We start from the raw sequence: 18677 nt of genomic DNA on the forward strand, positions 1-18677 counted from the left end.
CCATGAGCAAGTCTTCTCAACGTTCATTCTTCTTCAGTAAAGGGGGCCTAATAATGGCCCACGTCTCTAGACTAGTGAGGATTACAAAGAAAACAATGCAGAAGCACCTAGCATAGTGCCTAGTGCTTAGTAGGTGCGTAATAAAGACTGGCCAGTATTACTCTAGGCGATAAGTTTCCTTATTTTAAGAATTAGGGACTTCATAAAATATCCCTTTGAGTCCACATGGTCTATGAATCCTGTTTGGTCTCAGGGATCCTGGCTTTGCATTCAGCCCTGTGGTCAGCTCACTGCTCCTCTGGAAGAGACGGAACTGTTGATATCCCTTTGTCTCCAGGGAGAACCTTCCCAGGCAGCCATGATGTTCAGCTCCATCTCTCTGTTAAGCTATCCCACAGTCAACGTGCCATGCAAAAAGTCCACCTGACATTTCCTTCCAGGTGGTCAGTGCTATCCAGTGTGGAGGGGCCTAGAGACCATAGCCTTCCTCAGAGATCACCAGGTGTCTGGTGGCATTTTCTTTCCCCTAAAGGGCTGGGGACAGCGAGTGACACCTGGGCATCCACTGAGCCTCCCTGGTAAGTGGCTCATGCAGCTGTTGTCCTGGAGCTGTCACAACAGTGGAAGACTGGGAAGAGTCTGTCATCAGGAGAAGCTTCCAGCATCATGGATCCAGGCTGGAAGTGCCCATGGCATGTCAGCTCAGATGTGATGGACCATGCAGTCAGGAGGCAGAGGTCCAGGCCATAGCCCAACTCTGCCCTTTGGCCTGGGTGATCCTAGGTAAAGCACTTTGTCTCGCAGAACCTCAGTTTCCTCACCTGGAACAGTAGTCAAAAATGTAGATTTTAGATACTGTCTGGGTTGAAATCCCAGCCTCATCACTGGTGTGTGACAATTGGCCTTAGAGTTAACCAATCTGGGCCACATTGTTAAAACACGGGTCCAAATCCAGGATAGTCTCCCCACCTCCCAGTCCTTAATCACATCTACAAAGTCCTTTTGCCAGACAAGGTGACATGTTCAGAGATTCTGGGGATTGGGATGTGGACATCTTTGAGGGGTCATTATTCTGTCTATCGCAATTCTATATGATCCCATTTATATAAAGTTCACGACAGGCTAAATCAATCTAATCAGGAGAGTTATTAGGCCTTGGGGGGAATGTGTGGGGACCCCTGATGTGGGTACTGGTTATACAGGTATGTTTGCCTTGCGAAAAGTCACCAACCTGTAAATTTATGACGTGCACTTTTCTGAGTAACATGTTATAGTTCAATAAAATAATTAAACAGAATCAAGCTGGGACCCAAATGGTACCTACTTGGTCAGGAGGTGATGGGAGTTAAATGTGGTGTGACATGGTAAACTCATTACTATAATAAGGAAAAGAGGGTTATGTCGACTGCATAGCTTGTTCCTTCAGCAAACACTTTTCTGGTGAAAAATATTCCACAAAAAATTAAATAGAATTCATCTTCATCATTTACATGCATTTCATCACCAGAAAATTTTTTTGAGAAAAAAATTCTCTTTTCATTAAAATTGTTTTATTTTATGTGAATGTGTTTATTTGGGAACAGAACGAAGCTGATGAGAAACAGCTGAATGAACATGTGGTTTTTAAAATGTTACATAACGAAAGAGAAGGAAACAGGAACAAAAATTAAATAGGATAATGCATGTGACAGAGAAGTCTAGGTCCCCCAGATACTTAACAACAAAAACATCTATAAATGTTGACACTCATGTAGGGAGGAATTAGGGCCACTTATCAAGTACTTGCTATGTGACAAACATAATGACATATTTCATTTTTAAAATCTTCAACATAATCCTACAAGGGAAGTATTTAATTATGCTGCTTTTATGAGGAAGTACTGGAGGTTTGAAGAAGTGAAATGACTTACCCAAAGTGTTTCAGCTAAAACCTCGTAGTGCTGGTATTTGAACCTAGGTCTGGGTGACCCCACAACCCCTTATCTGCCCTGCTGGTCTGGTCTCCAGTATTCCAACTCTGTGTATGCTACACCAGGCCTCCAACCTGGCTTCCGTTGCAAAGTAGAAACATGGTCATTGGCGTGGGAGGTGATCAAGACCCTAAATTCCTCCCTCCCTCCCCAGCCCAGGCAGAGGTACCGGCTGCTGCTCTGATTTATCAAAGCTCAGGGCATTCCTGCTTGTCCAGCTTGCGAATTCTCAGGGTCTTTCGAGAGCCTTTTGTGAGGATCATCCATATTCTTATCTGGATTCAGCTGGCTGCTCTCCATCCATGAAAAATTTGATATTTGGCTTCCTGTTTGTGCTTGAAAAACAGGGCTGACTCTGGAGCTATATTTTATTTAAGCCAATAAATAAAATTTTAGAGGAGTGAGTTTTGGAGGGGTGGAGGTAGGGTGCTGGAAAAGCCTGCAGGGAAGAAACCTCTTCTGCTTCTACAGCTTTTGGAAAGGAGACAAGAGAGTATGTCCTGTGGTAATCAAGGAAGATAACAATGAGTATGTATTGAGTCTTTCCCGAGTGCCAGCTACGGTTATCTGGAGTGTGGTTTGAGCATCAGGATTTTTTAAAGCAATGAGGAGAAGCCAAGAAGCATACAGAGCCAGCTAAAGGTGTTCAGAGGAAGAAAACCTGAGGATCGAGGGTTGTTGGAGCAGAAGGTAAAAATAGTCTGTGAACAGGCAGTCTCTCTGACCCCTCAAAAAAAAAAAATCCACCCGCCTCGGCCTCCCAAAGTGCTGTGATTACAGGCGTGAGCCACCATGCCCGGCCTCAGGCCAAGTAATTTTTATGGAATAAAGTAGGCTTATCGGATTGCTCAAGCTTCGTTACACAGATGGGCAGAAGAACTGAAGTGGAACCGAAAAGGTTGCACCTGTCCCCATGTGTTCCTTTGTGCGTGGGAGTATGTAGGCATGAGTGAAGGCAGGTAGCATGAACACATGAGTGGCATGTGGATGAACATGTGAGTGGTTGTAGGGACATTGCATGTGTGACTTTATGTGGGAATATCTTAGGTATATGTTTATGTATGTTTGTGTGTGTTGATTCATGTGTATACAGACCATGAAAGTATATCTCCAAGGGCTGGGCGCCGTGGCTCACGTCTGTAATCCCAGCACTTTGGGTGGCCGAGGCGGGCAGATTACGGGGTCAGGAGATCGAGACCATCTTGGCCAACATGGTGGAACCCTGTCTCTGCTAAAACACAAAAAATTAGCTGGGCATGGTGGTGCATGCCTGTAGTCCCAGCTACTTGGGAGGCTGAGGCAGGAGAATTGCTTGAACCCAGGAGGCGGAGGTTTCAGTGAGCTGAGATTGCACCACTGCACTCCAGCCTGGCAATAGAGCAAGACTCCATCTTAAAAAAAAAAAAAAGTAGTGTATCTCTATGTGTCTGTTGAGGATATCTATGGGTGAGTTTATGAGATGAAACTTGTGCACCTATAGGTACATGGAAACAAAAACATATGCATGTGAGAAAGTGTCTGAAGTGTTTGTATTTGTACATATGAATTAGCCACTGCCACAATCATGCTGTGTAACAAACCACCCCAATAATGTCTTACAACAACTAGCACCAATCCTGGGGTTGGAAAACTTTTTCCAAGCCTGGGCAACTTTTTCCATAAAGGGTCAGATGACATAATTTTAGGTTTTGTTGACCATGCGGTGTCTATTGCAACTATTCAACTCTACCCTTGTAAAATGGAAGCAGCCGTAGACAATATATAAATGATGGGCATGGCTGTGCTCTATTAAACCATTATTTACAAAAATAGGAATAGTTTGGATTTGGCCCATAGGCTATAGTTTTCTGATCCCTGGTCTAGTCTCACCACTCCGGGTTTGTATTTTGTGGTTAATCTAGATTGGGCTCATCTGGGTGGCTCTACCTTGGGCTGTGAGTCCAGCTGGGCTGTTGTACACACTGCACATGAAGTTTAGACCTGCTCTGTGTCCATCCTGGGGTCCTGGCTGAAGAGGCATGCTCTATTCCTGGCAGACTATTGGAGACCAAGAGAACAACCCAAAGCTTACAAACATATTTAAACCCTCCTTAGATAACCATTTGCTAATGTTTCATTGGCCAAAGCAACTTATGTGATCAAGTCCACCATCAGTAGGTGGGGAAGTAAAGTAGGGCCATAGTGAGAGGCAATTTTGAATTTTGTGATGACGGGCATGGACATATGATTTTAATGCAAAGAGGGTGTGAAGAATATCTTTCTTTTTTCTTTTTTCTTTTTTTTTATGATGGAGTTTCGCTCTTGTTGCCCAGGCTAGAGTGCGATGGTGCAAGCTCGGCTAACTGCAACCTCCACCTCACGGGTTCAAGTGATTCTCCTGCCTCAGCCTCCCAAGTAGCTGGGATTACAGGTGCCTGTCACCACGCCCAGCTAATTTTGTATTTTTAGTAGAGACAGAGTTTCACCATGTTGGTCAGGCTGGTCTTGAACTCCTGACCTCAGTTGATCCACCTGCCTCGGCCTCCCAAAGTGCTGGGATTATAGCTGTGAGCCACTGCGGCCAGCCAGGAATTTCAAACAATGATTCAAAATACTGCAACATGTATAAAGGCATGTGTGAGACTGTGTGTGGTGGGTTGTATGTTAGAGAATGTTTTGTATGTGTGCGGTTTTTAGGGGATGCATTTGTGGCCACATGTATAAGAGCATATCTGAGGAGGATATTTAGAAGATGCCATGTACCTGGGAGGCTATGTATGTGTGTGCCTCTGGGTGTATATGCATGACTATAAAGATGTCTCTGAATACGTGTGTGTGATATACATGCTGGCATGTGTGTGTGTGTGTGTTGGGGTGCATGTGGGTATATACGCATGGCTATAAAGATGTCCTTGGATGTATATATATGCAGGGTAATGAGTATGCATGTGGGGTATATTTGTTGGGGGGCGTGTGTCAGTGGTGCATATGGGAGCATCGGTACACTTCTCAGGAGTGTGTGTGCATATATTGGTTGGGGGGAGAATGAGGGCAGAGAGTAGGGGTGAGAGACGAGAGATGGCACACACTCCCCTTCCCCTGGCACAGCCTCAAAAATCACTCCAATCTCACAACGTGAGTTCTTTGTAGCTAAGATTAATTTTCTTATTTAGCATTTCTGTGGCACTTTGGATCTGCAAAGTGCTTTACAATCAGTTTTATTAGCTGTGCTTGTGTGTTATATATAGCAGCAACCTCAGCTGCACCCAGACACTGTCTCCAGAGATGTGAACCAAACCAGGCAAACTTTATCCTCTTCCTCAAGCTTAGCCCATTTCCCGAGATAGTGTCAGCTTTTTTGTGTGGGGACAAGAATTAAAGTGGATTGGTGATGGTGGTGATGCTTGGAAGTGCTAATGTGAACCTGCCTTCTAAGTCTTTCCCTTATCCAGTGAGAAATCAGTGATTGTAATGACTGGATTACCTGCTTGCTCAGATCAGGGTTGGTGAATGAGGGGCTATTTGCAAAGCTAGTTTAAAACAACTCCCATTCTTGTGTTAATGCACCTGTTTCTTGTATTTGTCCTGATTTAAACTCTTGCAGTGTGGCTACTGACCTGCCTTAGTGTGAGTTTCCCCCAAAGCAGACTATGCAACAAAGACTTACGCACAAAGAATTCATTAGGGAGGTGATTCTAGGAAGCATAAGCCAATCAAAGGTGTGGTGTTGAGCAGTTGCTGCTGTGGGCAACTGGAGCTTAATTCTGCTGAGAAACCATGCTTCAGAAACATTTCCTTAGAGAACTGAGAAACTGGGGTACTTATCTACCCATTCCCACACCAGACTGGTTAGGGGTTGTCCCCCAGGATGTTAACTCCCCTACACATCTGAGTTGAGACTACTGGAGGCCAAGCAAGCTTCTCTGGAGTTGGAGAAAGTCCTCAGGTGAAGAGGATAGCTGGACACAGTTGTTCAAGGTGGGACGTTTCTGCATGGGGGAATAATCTGCTGCAGCTGCTGGTAAATTCACATGGCCCAAAGGCAGGGGTAGGGATCAACAGTGTCTGCTCTGCCCTCCTGCACCCTAGTGAAATCTTTTCTCAAGGTTGTAAATTCCATGAGTAGGTCCTTGCCTCAATGTCCTCACCCTTTGCAGCAATTGACTGTCCTGGGATTCTGTGCCATCCTGCTTTCTCTGTCTCTCTCTCCAGCTGCTCCTTCTCTATTTCTTTTTTTTTCTTTTCCCCAGATGTGGATATTTCCCAAATATCTCTTTGTTTTTTCCTTGCCCATACTCATGCTCACCAACATCCTATATGATGTGCCATATTGAAAGCTGTAATCATCGCCCCTCTCGCCAGTGCCTAGTCCTGTGTTAGCACTGTCTCATTGAAATATTCATCAGATAATCACTCGAGCAACTCAAGCTCAGCATTTCCAAATCCAACTCACCATCCTTGACCTCCTGCTCAAATCAGCTGCAACCTTGCTTCTCAAGTGTGTTTCAGGGCCAGCCTCATTAGCATCACCTGGGAGCTTGTGGATGCAGAATCACCGGCCCACCACAGACCAAGTGAATCAGGATGTGTGTTTTTAACAAGTCCCTGGATGACTCGTGTGCATATTAATGTTTGATAAGCATTGGTCTACACTATCGATTCTCTTGATTTCTATTAATGGCACCAGGGTTTTTCCAGTTGCTCAGTCTTTCAAACTTTGCAATCCCTTGAATCCTAGGAGTAAGTATCCACTAGCTTTCTCTAACTCAGGATTTTTGTGGGACCTGGGTCTCAGACAACAAGTCATAATAATAATGTAACTGGTATTGATACGTTTCAGTTGAATAAGTCCATGTCAATACCATCACACATACAATTTCACTTCCATAAATATTTATAGAGCTCTTTCTCTGTGGTTGGTTCCATGCTAAGCTGTGATGGTGTAATGTTGAACAAAACTCAGTCTTTACCCTCAAGGAGTTCACAGTTCAGAGGAAGCAGATACAAATAGACACAGAGAGAAAAAGTAAAGAATGCCATGGAAACCAGAGGAACCCTAACGTAGCCCTGCAGGGTCAGAGGAGAGTCTGAAAGGAACGAGAAGGATGGGCAGACCTAACTAGTGAAGGTGAGAAAAAGAAAGGGCTTTGGGCAGAGGAATGGTTTGTGCACACACTGGGCTGGAATTGGGGCAGGGTACATTGGAGGACTCTGCCCTGTTTGTGATGTAGGGGGATATCACCTTACCTCTCCTGCCTCATTTGTCTCAACTTTTAACATGCAAACAGTAGGGTCATTGTGAAAATTCAGTAAAAATCAGGGTCATTGTGAAAATTCAGTAAAAATCAGGACATTTCAGAACTGCAACTACCTGGTCCTCATAAATATTGATTGAATATAAATTGTCAGCAACCACAGCTCGTACCTTAATTATGGAAATAATAATCATGGTAGTGGATTGAATGGTGGCTTCCCCCCTCCCCCAAAAGATGTCCCCATGTCAAATCATCTGAACCAGTGAATGTAATTTTATTTGGAAAAGGGGTCTTTGCAGGTGTAAAGATTTCAAGATGAGACCATCCGGAATTATCTGAGTAGGCACTATATTCAATGTCAAGTGTCCTGATAAGAAAAGGAGAGGACACAGGACAGGAGACAGGCCATGTGAAGATGGAGGCAGAGATTGGAGTGATTCAGCCAAAAGCCAACAAATGCCTGGAGCCACCAGAAGATGAAAGAGCCAAGAAAGGATCCTCCCCTAGAGCCTTTGGAGGGAGTGTGGTCCTGTTGACATGTTGATTTTGGATTTCTCCAGAACTGTGAGAGAGTACATTGGAGTGGTTTGAACCATGAAATTTGTGGTAATTTGTACAGCAGTGGCAAGAAACTGATACACATGGTTATTGATTTTTTCAAATTCTCTACCTGTCAGGTGTGGATTCCTCCTCAATGATGTTTTGAAGTAATGCTATTATGCCCATTTTATGGATAAGGACTATAAGGCTCATGGAGGAGAAGCAACTCTTGCTTGCTCATTCATTCACTGAATATTGACTGGCCTTTTAGCTGACCAGACACTGGGGGACAGAGTCAGGGGTAAAGGTTTGCAGAGGTCTCAGGGCTTGTAAGTTTAGAGGAGGGAGAATGAATAACCATTACTGGGTTATATGAATAACCCATACTGGGTTGAATAGTGCTTCCTCTCCCCAAACTTATTTCTACCTTGGACCTTGGAATGTGACCTTTTCTGTGAAATGGGAGAGTTCCCTGATTCCCCTAGCAGGATGTGCGACAGAGGTGCGGCTTGCCTATTCAGTCACCCCGCAGCTCAGACACCTAGGGGGAGCATGCAGATGGGCAGGTGGAGAGGCTGGGCAAGTGCTTTGGGCTCTTGGCCCCACAGTAGTGTCTACGGGTGGGTGCTTGCAACCCCAGTGTTACAAAGCTCTTTCAGCTTTGCCATCTGCAGATGGCTTGAGTGTTAATCAGCTCAGTGGACCCTCTGCCTTATCAGAAGGGCAGAGGGCCAATGTGACAGCTTTCTGTATCCTGAGCTCTTGCCCAGTGTCTCAGAAGAATCACATCACACAAGGGTTTGAAGGATGAGTGCAAGGTTTTATTGAGTGGTAGAGATGGCTCTTAGTGAGATGGATGGGGAGCATGAAGGGGGATGGAGTGGGAAGGTGATCTTCCCCTGGAGTCGGGCTGCCCAGCCGCTGGACTCTTCTCTGACCGGCCCCAGCCAGACTCCTCTTGGCGTCCAGACATCTCTCCTCTTCTCTCTCTGCCACTTTGTTCTGCCATCCATCTGCTTGCCTCCTTGTCTCCTCGCCTGCTGGTCTGTATTCTGGAGCTTGGGGTTCTGGGTTTATATGGGGGCAGGATAATTGGCGTGGCAGGCCAAAAGGCAACTTTGGGGGCTTGAAAACAGGAATTCCCATTCTCATTTAGGGCCTCAGGTATCCAGGCTTGAGGGTGGGGCCTTTGCTGGGGAACCACCCTCTTCTACCCAGTGTCACCCTGTCTCCTGTCTGTATCATTTGGAAATAACATTACAGATATAATCAAGTTAAGACAGGTCATTCTGGATTAGGGTGAACCCAAATCCAATGACCGGTATCCTTATAAAATGAGGGAAATTAGGACAGAGAGACACGGAGAGAAACCCACATGATCATGGGCAGAGATGAGAGTGATGTGTCCACAGGCCAAGGAATGCCAAGGATGCTGGCAGCCACCAGAAGCTGGAGGAGGCAAGCAAAGATCCTCCCCTGGAGTCTTCAGAGGGAGCGTGGCCTTACACACATCCTGACTGCCAACTTCTAGCCTCTAGAGCTGGGAAACAATGCATACGTGTTGTTTTAAGCCATCCAGTTTGTGGTCGTCTGTTACAGGAGCCCCTGGAAACTTATACGGCATTTAAGAAATTATATGATTGTAGACGTGGAAAGCACAGCTTAGGGGGCTGTGGGAACCTGGGAAAGGGAATGGAGGGGTGGGCAGGGAAGCTACTTCCAGGAAGGCACGCTGGAGCTGAGACTGAGGGTCGGGTAGGAGTTAAGTGTGCAAAGAGGAATGGGAAATCTGAGCCAGAGGGAAGAACAGGTGTGAAGCCTCTGGTTTGAGAAGGACCTCGGTACTGGAGGAGTGGAAGGTCAGCGCGCAGAGGGGAGTAAGGCAGGCAGCGGTGGGGCCACGGCCTGTGCTCCAATCATGACACATTCCCGTGCCCTGCGCTTCTGGTCCCTGGCTTCTCTTCTGGGGGCTGCTGGGTCAGTATGTCTGTGTGTTCTTCACTGGCTAGGTCTGCTCACCCTTTGGGTTCCTTCCAGACTCTCCTCTGACCCCCCACACTGCCTACCACGCGGGGCGTTTGAACACGAATTTGGAGGTCCTTGTTTGTCCTTGAACGCGGCGGGGAGTGGAGGAAGGCGCCGGGAGGAGGCACAAAATCGCTTTGTGCGACAGCGCCCGACAGCTTCTCCGCCCGGAGCCGGCTCCGCCGTGAATGGGCCGCGGACAAAGGCGTCCCCTCCCAAGTACCTGTAATTGGAGCGTCCATGTGCGCGGGCGCTGCTGAAATGCAATGGACAAAAGGGAGAGGAATGGCCGCATCTCCCGGCTGCCCGTTGCTATGGTTTCCGCGGAGCTGGTGAAGGGGAGGGCTGTTACCAGGCAACGGGAGAGGGACCAAGACAAAGGGAGCTCAGGAGAGGGAAAGGTCTGGGGCAGGTGTGAGTACGTGTGCCGTGAGGTGGGGCGGAGACAGAGGAGGATGCGAGAGAGACACCGAGGACAGAGGGAGACAGAGGGGAGAGATAAGAGAGAGACAAAGCAGGGAGAGGCAGAGAGGGGGCGGGGACAGAGAGAAAGAGAGAGAGAGGAGAGAGAGAGAGAGCGAGAGCGAGAGGGCCACATTAAAAAACAGCTAACAGAGGCTCATAGAGACAGACAGGGACACGGAGACATTCATTCACTTACTGTGTGCCAAGCGTGTGTGCCTCTGGAGACAGGGCTATTAGCAAGAGAGACACCATCCCTGACCTAAGAACTCAGAGACCCAGAGAGAAAGAATGATGCTAGAGATACAGCCAGAGGTAGATGCTTCCCTGCCTCCCCTGGGGTGACTGGGGCTCTCTCTTCAGGCCATTGTCTCCTGGAAGCTGGTGACTTCCGGGTAGAGCGTGCTCAAAGCCATCGTACCCTTCTTCCTGACTCAGGGCAGTGTCCACAGGCAGCTCCACTCCCAGGAGGCTGTTGTACAAAGTGACTTCTGGTTGAACAGTGCCCACCCAATCTCTCCCTAGCAGCTCTTATGGCTTGCCAACTATGATGCTTGAATTTCCCGCCATTATAGTGATCGTGGATAAGTTAACTCACTTAGTAATTATATAGCAACAAAATGCAGTTAAGCATGTTGCTCAATTGCTCCTGTATGCTAGGTATTGTCAGCATTCTCACTTTACAAGAGTGGAAACTGAGGTTCTGAGAGATGAAATATTTTACCTGATGTCACACAGTTACTCAGTGGCAAAGCCACTAAGGTCTTCTGATCTCTAGCCTGATGTTCTTCCTTCTGCTTATGTCCCTGTCTGGGCCACGGCTTATTTGTTTACAAGGAACAGAAGCCTACACAAATTAACTCTAGTGAAATGAGGGCTTTATCAGAAAGACACTAAAGAGATTCCTGAGATCCAAGGGCAGGAATCAGAGCTGGTTTTCACAAGAAACTCCACTGGGTACTACAGAGAGCTCAGAAGTCATGGAGACTATTCTTTCTCTCTCTTTCTGAGACCTCCTGGTGGCTCCTCTCCACTTCTGTCTGCACACTGCTCAGTGCCAAAAATGCCCAAATGACCTTCAGGGAAGTCTTTCTTTTCCAGTTTACATTTTCAAGAGACAGCCTGATGGGCTCACTTAGATCAAGTGTACAGTTCTGATCCAATCAATTCTGGCCAAGGGTCAGGCCCCTAGCATACAACATGAGTGGCCAATTGACTTGTGGCCAGTTCTTCAGCAGGGGCTGCCAAAACAGGTGCTGTGGATGGGACAGACATCATGAGTTATCTATGTAAACTCACTCACTTCTATCCTGGGGATACCAAGAGTAACCTTGCCTGCCTTCCAGGGCTGTTGTAAGGAGCTCATACTTATCGAAGGAGTTTGTAAAGTGTTAAGTGCCACAGAAGAGCAAGTAATTACCTAGGTTGAATGGTAGTATCTGGATGACAAAACCATATTGTCCTTCTTCATCTCCTTTGCCAAGATCATGGCCCGAGGCCAATGGGGCAGCATGCAAGAAAGTTGTTATTGACAAGGGAGTGAAGAAAGGAAGAGATCAGAGGATACTTGAGCTAAAGTGTGTACCATGATGAAATGAAAATGACGAGGAGGATGTTATTCCTCCATTCTCTCACTCACCCATTTAATAAGCCCCGTGAGCCTACAATGTGCGAGAAACTATACAAGATAATAAAGATACAGTGGTGAAAAAGACATGGCCTTGTTCTCCAGGGACTCAAAGGGGGTGTGGCACCAGGCACATAACCTGCCAGATACTGTGTATTTTAAGATGTGGTATGAGAGAGATGTAATGGGATCAGAGGAGGTGACTTAACTCAGACAGCAGCACCAAGGAAGGTGTTGTACCAAACACCTGTCAACTTCAACTGAAATGGCACTGTGCCCTGGAGACAGTGAATGAGACCTAGGGTTTACTGGAGGAACTTAAATACAGGGACATTTGATGCTCAAATGATCTCATCTTTGGCTAGTGGGAGACTATTAAAGTTGGTCCTTGAGTTCTCTAGAAATAACCCTAATATATAAACAGCTTTCTCATACTTTGGTATGATAATCCTTTCAGACTTATCTTATACATTTTCTACTCAAAGCCAGAGTCAGCCATTTCTCCAAGGAGCTCTGACCTCTTTGAGTGGGAAAATGGTATTTGAGACCATCATCTGGGTGGTGGGAGTGCTCACTGCTCCTGGGTTAATTATTGGCTCTAGGTCTTTTAAGAGGACAGTTAGAAAATGCATATTTTTTAGGAGAAAACACATCATGAATTTATACTGATATTTCTCATTCAAAATCAGGATACAGTGTTTTTCCTTTGATCATATATCTCTTTTCAACTGAAAACCTTGATTTTTAATGACATGAAATTAGGTACTCATTGCTTTATTTTACAATACAAATATATTTTGGAATTGCAATAACAATATTATTACTAAAAATATCATTGAAAAAAGATTATCAGCTAGGATTTATTCAGTTTCTGGCTTTGTGCCAGGCATGATACATATATCATTTTGCTTAATCCAAAAACAAACCGGGAGGGTGATGAGATTATCATCTCTATTTTACTCCTGAGAAATTTGAGGTTTAAGAGGTCACAAAGTCACAAGTCAGTATGTGATGAAGGCAGCATTTTAATCCCCAACTATCTGACTCCATTACTTTCTACTACTTTGGGTTTTAGTTTTTTTCCTCTCGTCTTTTGGCATTAATGAGGTACCTGCTCTCTAATTGCATGGGCTACCTGGTTATTTAATACTCCAAGGATGACTTGACATTGATTATTTGAAAATGCGTAGCTGAGAAAGAGAGAGAGAAAAAGAGGGAGAGAGAAAAGGAAGCAGTTTACTGGTTCAATGTTATTGCAGGGAATAGAATACTTCTTGAGAAACATGTTGGCTCATACTTTCAAAGTGACAGATTATTGCTTTCAGTTATATTAGCAGATGGATTCTGTTTAAAGGTGTTGAGTATTTCTCCTCTGCTGCCAGATTGTTTTAAGTAGGGGAAGCAAATGGGAGGAGTCCCAAGGGCCTTGGGAAAACATATTATCAGGCACAAGCTTGAACCTACTGGGGAAGTTTTACAGGGGTCACTGGCTCCCCACCTTTGGGTGTTTGCTCAAGCCGTTTTCCCAAAACGAGATATCTTTTCTTTTTTACTCTGCCTGTGCAAATAATATTCAACCTCAGAGACCTAGTTTCTCTTTGAACCTTTCCTTGATCTTCCCAGCCTCTAATACTGCTCCCCTCTCTAAACTGGTTGTACTGGGTTGAATAGTATTCCCCCAAATTCACATCCTCCTGGAAACCTAAGAATGTGACCTTATTTGAAATAGGGTCTTTGGAGATGTAACTGGTTAACATGAAGTCATACTGGATAAGGGTGGGTCCTAAATTCAATTATTGGTCTCCTAATAAGGAGGTGCAAAGACACACAGAAAGAAGACCGCCATTTGAAGACAGAGGTGGAGACTGGAATGATGTAGCCACAAGCCCAGGAATGATAGGATTTGTCAGCAGCCATGAGAAGCTAGAAAGGAGCAAGCCAAGATTCTTCCCTAGAGCCTCTGAGGGAACATGGTCCTGCTGATGTCCTGAGTTCAGACTTCTAGGCCCCAGAACTGAGAAATAATAAATTTCTGTTGTTTCAAGGCAGCAGTTTGTGGTAATGTGTTACAGCAGTCCTCGGAGACTAATACAGCACCTAATTCAGCACTGGAGGAGGAGGACAAGAATAGAAAGTCTGGGGTGAATTTTAAAGGATGATTAGGGTCCTCCTGGACCCTAGTGGCCAATGAAAGGGAATAGGGAAAGGGCTTTCCAGGAAGCAGGGGCTAAGTCCAGGAGCAGAGAAACTGAACATAGTCCACGAGAAGAGAAACAGATCGGGGTAGGCAGGCACCTGCATACAGGGGCAGCATTTCTAGAATGATGCAGGACAGATGTGAGATGAAGCTGGGAAGGTAGGCAGAGGCCAGATTCCTCAGGGTCCCAAAGTCTACATGAGGAACTTCAAGGCTTCATGCAGACACCAGGGAGCCCTTTGAGGCATGTAAGCCAGAAAGAGACACAGCAGTCATCCTGAACATGTCTGGAGGTTGCAGAGGGTGAGCTCAGTGCAGGACTGATTTCTTCTCCACATTGACATTCAGTTTGGTGCCCACAGAAGACATGAAATTTCCTCCTTGGGTGGGGGCCCTGCCTCTGGGTCACCTCCAAGGCAGGCCTCCCATGGAGGTGGTGTTCATGGAGCTGAGTGTTCCTCCAGCTGCTGTCTTGACTGTATCAGACACTGCCTGGAAGACCATCCAGCCGGCAGCCACCGACCTGTATTTAGTCATTTCAGAAGGTTCTGTTTTAAACTTTCTAGCCCGGAAAGCTGAGGAGAGGCCTCCCCTCACTTCTGCCAGTCCCGAGCCTAGGTCCCAGCTGCTCTCTCTGGAGCACAGGGAGATCCACCCTGCCTCCAAGGAAACCAAGGGATTCTTTTTTTTTTTTAAACTCCCCACCCTGCTTTAATTGGCAGTTCCATGACCTCCAGGATGCACCTGGCAAGGTCCTAGGATTCCTTCTGGGGGTTTAGAGGAGGGAGGCAAAGGGGACGGAGGGCTGGCCCAGACTGCTGGCCCCTGGTTTAGCTTTCTGTCCATCAGGTTTAGCCCTAACTTTGCCCCTTCCCCCAATATTTCTTTCTCTAATTCTTGAGTACCTCTCCCCCTACCCATCCCCTCGTCAGCACACCTGCTTAGATATTGGTCAAAGGGAATGAGAGAACCTGGGATTCTCATGGCAGGTGGAGGATGTCTGTTGAATAGACCATATAGCTTCACAGAATACATCCCAGTGGTTAGTGAAGAGGCTCTGGAGTCATTCCCCAGATTGCCACTTTCTAGTTGTGTGACCTTGGCCAAGTAAAACCTCTATGTGCCTCAGTTTTCAACTCTGTCAAATGAAGATAAATACCCACTGCCTGGGGCTGTGGAGATAATTATAGAAGAGAATGCTTGTAGAAGGCTTAACCTAGTGTCTTGCATATCTTAAATGAAATAAATGTGAATTAGCCTTAATAAGTGTGGCTGCATAAAAAAGGATGAGTTCATGTCCTTTGTAAGGACATGGATGAAGCTGGAAACCGTCATTCTGAACAAACTATCACAAGGACAGAAAACCAAACACTGCATGTTCTCACTCGTAGGTGGGAATTGAACAATGAGAACACATGGACACAGGAAGGGGAACATCACACACTGGGGCCTGTCGTGGGGTGGGGGGAGGGGCGAGGGATAGCATTAGGAGATATACCTAATGTAAATGACAAGTTAATTGGTGCAGCACACCAACATGTCACATGTATACATATGTAACAAACCTGCGCATTGTGCACACATACCCTAGAACTTAAAGCATAATAATAAAAAAAACCAAAAATGTGTTTCTCGAAAAGACAGTGTATATAGAAGCACCTTAAAAAACTACAAATCGTCATTTGAATTTGTTTCTATTTTTATTTTCCAAGTTTTATATGATCACAACCTATAAAATAAACATTTCTATTATAATTTTAAAAAAAGTAAGTGTGACTGCTTTTATTTCTGGGAAATATTTGTGGGAACGAAAGGTGGTTGAATGAAACCTGCGCTAAGAGACAACAGACCTAGGCTTGCATTCCCACTTTGCTGCTTACTTGCTTGGTATCCTGGGCTTAGCTAATTTAACTCTGTGAGCCTCCATCTCTTCATCTTTAAAACGGAAACAATTATCCCTAACTCTCAAAGTTGTTTGGCGGAGATGAGATAATATTTATAAACTGCTTTGCACTTAGCAGGGGCTCTGTAACTGCTTGACTCTACCACTTACTTTGTGCAAATGACATTCCCTCTGCTGACTTAGTTTCCCCATCTGGAAAATGGGGACAATAATAGTACTGCCTCATAAGCTTGCTGTGATGATTAAAAAATGTACTTTAAGCAAAGCTCTTAAAATGTGCTGGCATTATTAGATATAATAATTATTGTAGTACTAAAAGTTGATAACCAATATTTATTAAGTATTTAATTTATTAACTACTTACTATATTCCAGGCACTGTGCATTGCAGCCCTATGACTTAGGAGCTCTTATCAGCTCCACTTTACAAAGGCTAAGTTGAGGCTAAGAGAGTAAGATCTCTTGCACAAGGTCACCCTGCCTATAAGTGGCAGAGTTACTGTCGTTATCAATGACTACAGTGGTGCGGATATGTGGGAACAGTGGCCAGAACCCAACACAATTGCCATCTTTGTGGTTCCACGTTCCAAAGGCCCCTAGGGAAAACTGGACTTCGGGTGCAGCCTAGCCAGGGTGATGGATGAACAGTGACAGCTCCTGCCGAAGAGTAAACACATAGAAATATAGGTCAGTTCCGACAGCCAAGCCCCCATCCGCTTGTTTTACCCCAGAGCCAATCTTGTCAACTTGATCTTCTGCCCTGAACTTCAGCTGTCCTCCGGATGTTCTTGTGTTTCATGAATTATGCAGACTTGACAAAATGTGTGCTGCAAAGATTAAAATCTCTGTTCTTTTTATTGGAAGATCTTTCTTTCCTCCACTGAATTTTTTTTCTTCCTCTTGCTCTCATAACATACTTTTAACCATCCTGCAGAGCACCTTCTCTCTTCTTTCTCTTAACGACTCCATTTGTGATTCCATTGCATGGTGCTAGTCTCACTGCAGATTCTTTCTCATTAATGAAATATACTTTACGGAATCCCAAAAGGTGTCCTCGATGAGCTTCTGGGAATTTCCATGAACAAATTTAGCGGATTAGGACTCCCACAGAAAAGCCCTGAATTGTATGTAGCATGTGCTCATATCCATGGTATAAATACCACCATGGTCAATTTCAAGCTACCATATGAAGTCGCTAAATATGAACTTGAGAAGAGATACCCACAGTCAGCTCTCATGAGCTCGTAGGATCTGGCTTCAGACATGACTGGGTTCAATTCTTAAATGCGATGGAGGCAATTATTATTATTGGTCTGAGTATAGGTCCTGACAATGCCACTTACCAGCTGTGGGAATCTGGGCAATTTACTTAACCTCTTGGAGCCCCAGTTTCACCATCTGTATATCAGTCAGGATAGGCTGGGTGTTGCTATAGAAACAGATAACCCTGAATCTCAGTCTTAACATAACAAAACCTTATTTCTCATTCATGTAGTGTGACAAAGGCATATTGGTTTTTTTGGGGGGTGGGGGGGTCTTTGCTCAAAGCTTTTCAGGAAAGTAGGCAAATCGAGGCTTCATGTTGATCTGTTTTCACAATCATTTCCATAGCAGGGAAAAGGTGATATGCTGAATTGCATGCTCTCTTTTAAAGCTTTCACCTGAAAGTGGCATATATCACTTGTACTTACATTTTATTAGCTGAAATGAGCAAATGGCAATACATAAATTCAAGAGGGTGAAGCAGAGTAATCCTAACATGTGCCTGGAAAGAGAACCAGAATTTCTTGGGAAACAGCCTTGATGATTACCCTAAGCTCTTAGATATCATTTTCTCTAGTGGCTTTTAATTTTTTCCATTAAGCAGCTATGGCTGAAAGAGAGCAGAAAATATGGGTGGGCATTACACCTCTAGTCAATCCCCGTTTTTCCACAGAGGCCCTGGAGACAGCCATTTAGAATGCTAGGATCTCAAAGAACATGATTGAAAACCTACAAATCTTGTTCCAACTCTCATTTTTTAGATAAGAACATTGAGAAGGTTATGGGACCTAGCTCAAGTCACACAGTAGATGAAGGTCAGAAATAGGACCAAGACCTAACTCCCAGTCCAGTGCACCTTCCCCTTAGTGACAGTCCACCACCCCAAACATCATCCTTGTTCATGAGGTTCACTGGTACAGCAGGTGGAGCTGGAAAGGTACATACTAGTTATGTAACAATGAAGGGGTTTAAGCCAGAGGAAGGTGCTGGTCATATGTGGGTAGGACATGTACCCAAGAGTCTTTGAAAGGGGAGTCCCCACCAAGCACAAGCTGGAGGCATCAAGAGGAGGGAAGCACTGGGGGGAGTAGAGTGGCTCTGGGGCCACAGCAGGGGGTAAGGAATCATTCAGAGCTGGATTTTGGAGGTGGATGGTGCATCAGTCAGGACTTTATGTTGCAAGTGACATAAAAGTCAATTCACACTTACTTAAACAATCAGGAGAATTTATTGCCTAGGGTAATTGAAAAGTCCAGAGGTGCATCAAGATGCAGTCTGGCTTTATTGTAGCAGCACAATGGATGTCACCAAGAATTCAGGTACTTTGTTTCTTCCCCGGCTCCAGGATCTCCTTTGTGCAGCCATAGGATGGTTGTCAGAGTTCTTCCCACCGTGTTGTCTGAGGGATGAGGGACAGTTCTTTCTAATAGTGCCTGTGGAAAAGAGAGAAAGCTTTT

The 18677-nt window shown here is 45.2% G+C and overlaps 2 long non-coding RNA genes across 3 annotated transcripts in view; both read right to left on the reverse strand.

The window, feature by feature from the left end:
- Window positions 1-8543: 8543 nt before the first annotated feature.
- On the reverse strand, window positions 8544-10179 carry LOC129525881 (uncharacterized). Its single transcript, XR_008670417.2, has 3 exons — window positions 9993-10179; window positions 9120-9284; window positions 8544-8811 (listed from the first exon to the last, which is right to left on the reverse strand). It is a non-coding gene; the product is annotated as an uncharacterized lncRNA (long non-coding RNA).
- An 8279-nt stretch (window positions 10180-18458) lies between these two features.
- Window positions 18459-18677, reverse strand: part of LOC109029099 (uncharacterized) — a 50774-nt gene continuing 50555 nt past the window's right edge. For both annotated transcript variants that reach the window (XR_010129273.1, XR_002008112.3), the window contains exon 4: window positions 18459-18653. This is a non-coding gene — a long non-coding RNA (uncharacterized lncRNA). The remainder of the gene's footprint in view (window positions 18654-18677) is intronic.

Source organism: Gorilla gorilla, chromosome 10 (genome assembly GCF_029281585.2).
Source record: "Gorilla gorilla gorilla isolate KB3781 chromosome 10, NHGRI_mGorGor1-v2.1_pri, whole genome shotgun sequence".
Taxonomy (NCBI): domain Eukaryota; kingdom Metazoa; phylum Chordata; class Mammalia; order Primates; family Hominidae; genus Gorilla; species Gorilla gorilla.